The sequence below is a fragment of the Triticum urartu genome, chromosome 3A, assembly GCF_056163025.1.
Source record: "Triticum urartu cultivar PI428250 chromosome 3A, HENAU_Tu73, whole genome shotgun sequence".
NCBI lineage: Eukaryota > Viridiplantae > Streptophyta > Magnoliopsida > Poales > Poaceae > Triticum > Triticum urartu.
The window spans coordinates 662849685-662854479 of NC_141875.1; the positions used below are offsets into that span (position 1 = coordinate 662849685).

Genomic DNA, 4795 nt, shown 5'->3' on the forward strand with positions numbered 1-4795 from the left:
GTTGTACCAGAACTCCGCCAACGGAAGCCACATGTACCGCTTTGTTGGGCATGCGTGGATGAAACAGCGAAGAAACGTCTCCAGGCACTGATTAACCCGCTCAGTCTGCCCATCTGTCTGTGGGTGTCGCGCTGTGCTCATGCGAAGCTTGGTGTGCGTCAGTCGAAACAGTTCCTTCCACAGGGTACTGGTGAAGACTGGGTCGCGATCCGAGACGATTGACTTCGGAAGGCCATGTAATTTGTAAATGTTAGTCACAAATGCTTGAGCCACTTGGAACACGGTGAAGGGGTGCGACAGAGGTATGAAATGGGCGTACCGCGAGAATTTATCCACGACGACGAGGATGGAGTTGCATCCCGAAGAACGAGGCAAACCCTCCACGAAATCCATGGTGACGAGTTGCCAAGCTTGGGTCAGAACAGGTAATGGCTCCAGGAGCCCGGGATATCGCACACGCTCCGGTTTAGCTTGCTTGCAGATCTGACACACTTCGACAAAAAGCTTGACATGACGTTTGAGGCCTGGCCATGTAAAAAGCCGACGCACTCTGCGGTACGTGACGTTGAAACCCGAGTGGCCTCCAATTGCTCCGGTGTGCAAGGCCGCAAGCACTTGCTTCTGCAACTCCACATTTGTCCCCGAGCCATATGCGTCCGTGCTGCTTGATAATCCCATTCTGCAAGTGAAAACCATCTAGATTGCTCGTGGAGGTCGCCAAGCGTGCGAGAATCTTCTATGCCGCTGGATCCTTAGTGTATCCTTGCTGAGCTGCTTCCAACCACGTCGGTACTGCGGTGGTGATGGCTGCGAGGCCTCCTTGAGGTGGCCCAGGTTTGCGAGACAAGGCGTCAGCCGCGCGGTTGTCAATACCTCTCTTGTAGACGATACGGTAACGCAACCCAAGCATTTTGGCCATGATCTTCTACTGCCATGGTGTTGCCAGCCTCTGATCTTCGAGGTGGATGAGACTGTGCTGATCAGTATGCACAATGAACTCGTCGTTTTGCAAGTATGCACGCCAATGGTCCACGGCCATGAGAATGGCCAACCCTTCTTTCTCATAGGTGGAGAGCTGCCTATTGCGTGGCCCCAACGCGCGGCTGAGGAAAGCGATAGGGTGTTTGTCTTGAGACAGGACTGCACCTATTCCCAGATCCGATGCATCAGTCTCGAGTTTGAATGTTTTCTTGAAATCAGGCAGCGCCAGAACTGGAGCAGTCACCGGAGCCTGCTGCAAGGCGCGAAAGGCACTGTCCTCTAATTCTGTCCAGCGGAAAACCACTCCTTTCTTGAGCAGATCGGTCAGCGGGCGACTGGTGATTGCAAAACCTCAGACGAACTTGCGGTTATAACCAGCCAAGCCGAGGAACCCGCGGACCTCCTTGACATTTGTAGGTACGGGCCATTGCTGCACTGCAATGATGTTCTTGTTGTCGATGCGAACGCCGTCACCACTGATCTCATGCCCCAGATATCTGAGTTGCAGACGGGCAAAGAAACACTTGCTGCGTTTCACTTTCAAGTCGTGTTCTTGCAGACGCTGGAAAACTTGCCGCAGAAGCTGTATGTGAGTGTCCATATCGCGGCTGTGTACCAGGATATCGTCGATGAAGACAAGCACTCCGTGGCGAACCAGTGGGTGTAACACGATGTGCATGCCTCCCTGGAAAGTTGCCCCCCCCCCCCCCCCGTGACGCCGTACGGCATGACCTTGAACTCGAAGTGCCCGTGATGGGTTTTGAACGCTGTTTTATGCTCATCCTCGGGCCGCATACGAATTTGATGATATCCTGCCCGGAGATCCAAACTGGTAAAGAGCTGTGATCCAGCCAGCTCATTGAGAAGCTCTTCGATCACTGGCAACGGGTAGCGATTCTTGATCGTAACTGCATTGAGATGCCGATAGTCCACACAAAAACGCCAGGTGAGATCCTTCTTTTGCACTAGCAGAACTGGCGACGCGAAAGGGCTGGAGCTGGGTTGGATAATCCCTTGAGCGAGCATCTCAGCGACCTGACGTTCCACTTCATCCTTCTGAGCTGGGCTGTGCCTGTACGGCCTGAGCTTGACTAGTCGTGCTCTGGGGACCAGCGGAATAGTGTGGTCGAACGAGCATTGAGGCGGCAGTCTGCTTGGTTCTTCAAAGAGTACCGCATACTGCTCTAAAAGTTCAGCCACTTCTGCCGAAATGGGCGGTGTTTCCATGTCGTCGGCCAAGGTGCAGAGCTGCACCACTCTGGCCACAGCCTTTTGATCCAGTAGCTCTCGCAGTTCATGACCCGCAATCTGCTGACAGTGGGTAACATCAGCCCGCGCTCCACTAAGGTGAACTTGCTTGCCTCCATATTCGAAGTCCATAGTCTTCTGCAGCCAATGCACCTTCATGGGACTATGACAAGCGAGCCAGTCGATGCCTAGAATCACGTCATAGCACCCCAATGGCAACACTTTGAGATCTATGGAAAACTGAACCCCTTGTGATTGCCAGGAACAGGCCGGTATTTCCTGCTCGTAGCGAAGCACTCCTCCATTGGCAACTCGGACTGACAGAGGCTGACGGGCTGGCTGAACACCTTGCAACTGCGACGCCAAGTCGGAACTGACAAAACTGTGCGATGATCCCGAGTCGACGAGCATAAGAACTTCTCATTGCTGAACCCAGCCATGAAGCCGCATAGTTGTGGCTGATTCTGCACCTTCCACGGCTTCTTTGGACAGTACACAACAGTCAGCATCGACGGCGGTAGATTCCTCCTGTGTAGTTTCTGCAGATTGGCCTTGAAACATCTCCAGGAGCTCTTCCACCATGTGAAGCTGCACCGTGGGTGCACAACGATGATCGCATCCCCACCTTTCTCCACACGTGAAGCAGAGGACCTTAGCACGCCGATAGGCACGCAGGGCAGCCAGCTTGTCGTCGCTAGTAGCTGGCCTGGTGTTGTCGGGGACGCGGCGATCCTCTTGGCGTGCCTCCGACGGAGGTGTAATTGGGCGTGACGGGGGCAGTGGCAAAGGAAGAGCCGCGCGGGGCACCATGCGACCACTCCCCGGCAGCGCGGGTGGAAAGGAATGCCGCCTGTCATCCCGCCTGAATGTCTCCACCACCTCCTCCTGCAAACATGCGAGATCCACAGCAGTATCCAATGTTTTGGGGCGATGTAAAACAACGGCTGTGCGAATGTCGCGCTGTAGCCCATCGATAAACTGAGTTACAAAGAAAGCAGGATCCCAAGATGTGTGGTGAGCTAAAAGTTGGTGCATAATTTGTGTGAATTGCTCAGCATATTCAGCCACCGTTCTGGTTTGCTTAAGCCTATTGAACTGTCGAAGAAGATTTTGAAATTCTTCCCGACCAAATTGGGTGCAAATTGCCGTGGTGAAATCACCCCAATCCGGGTAGTGCAGGTGTGCTTGCAATGATTGGAGCCAAGTAAGTGCCCCTTCTGTGAAATACATGGCTGCACAACTGACCCATGCATCTAGACTAATCGTGCACACCCGAAAGTAGCCCTCGCATTTGAGACGCCAAGCCCTCGGGCCAGTCCCATCGAACAGAGGGAAATCGAAACGCGATGGTGGTGGTAGGCGATGATATCCCCGATCCCCTGAGAACGAGTGCTCCCCGTGATGGTAGGAGTCGTACGTACCAGTGGCCGGAGGCAATCGCGGGGTCTGAGTTTCCCCCGATGATTTCCCATGAAGATCTGTTGTGACGCTGTGGCTCTGTGGCCTGTGATCTGGAACGGCTCCGCATTGTGGCAGCGGCGCGTCCACCAGGAGAGGAAGCAGGGGCGGCAGATCCGAGAGGCGGATCTGGGGCGGCGCCTCCTCCGTGGCCTTGTCTCCCTTGGGCGCCTTGGCGCCGATTTGGGTACGGAGGCTGCCGACCTCCTGTCGCAGCTCCTCCATGGATCGCTCGACGTCAGGCTTCCAGCCTTGTAGCTCGAGCACCACCGGTTGGAGGGCGTCGATCTTGGTCGTGAGCGCGGTGATAGCCGTGATGAGGTCCGCCAACGCCTTGGTGTGGTCCTCCATGGCGGTCGCCTTCCCTCGGCGAGTCTGGATGATAGAGGGGAAACGCCCGGCCAGATTGGGGAATGGAAAAAAAATTGGGCGGATCAGAATGGCTCTGATACCAATTGTTACGCTCCCGCTAGCAAATCACTCACAGATATGGTTCTGGTACACCGATTCACTCGCTAGCTAGGGTTCTTGAGAGAGAAGCAATGGAAGGGAAAGGGAATCGGGGTAGGTAGCCGCCGCCTGGTACAGTACTCAATTGCCACCTCACGCAGGAGGGCTTGGCTTGCTTTTAACTCCGCCCGTGGTATCCCACACATGGGTCGGGTAGCGACTGTTGGGCTTGGGCTGTTGGCGCGCTCGTTCCAGCCCAACAGGAGCCTGCGTGGCCTTGGTCGATGGAGCCACCTTGCTCGAGGGCGTAACATCTGGCCTTAGTGGTGGCACCCCAAGTTGGGGGGTATAAGTTCACCAAGGTGCTCATGGATGGGGGAAGCAGTATCAATATTCTCTAATATGATACCTTCCGTCGTATGAGGTTGACAGATAAGAATCTTAAACCGTCAAACACCATTTTTCATGGTGTGGTACCCAGTAAATCTGCATATCCGGTAGGCAAGATAGCGCTAGAAGTGGCCTTTGGAGATGATCATGATTCAAGATCAGAAACATTGACGTTTGAGGTGGTGAAAATCAAGAGTCTGTATCACGCTCTGTTTGGGCGACTGGCTTATGCCAAGTTCATGGCGAGGCCGTGTTATGTTTATCTACA

At 54.4% G+C, this 4795-nt stretch overlaps 1 pseudogene; it reads right to left on the reverse strand.

Moving 5' to 3' along the window:
* Positions 1–925: 925 nt before the first annotated feature.
* On the reverse strand, positions 926–4038 carry LOC147981184 (uncharacterized; annotated as a pseudogene).
* Positions 4039–4795: the final 757 nt, after the last annotated feature.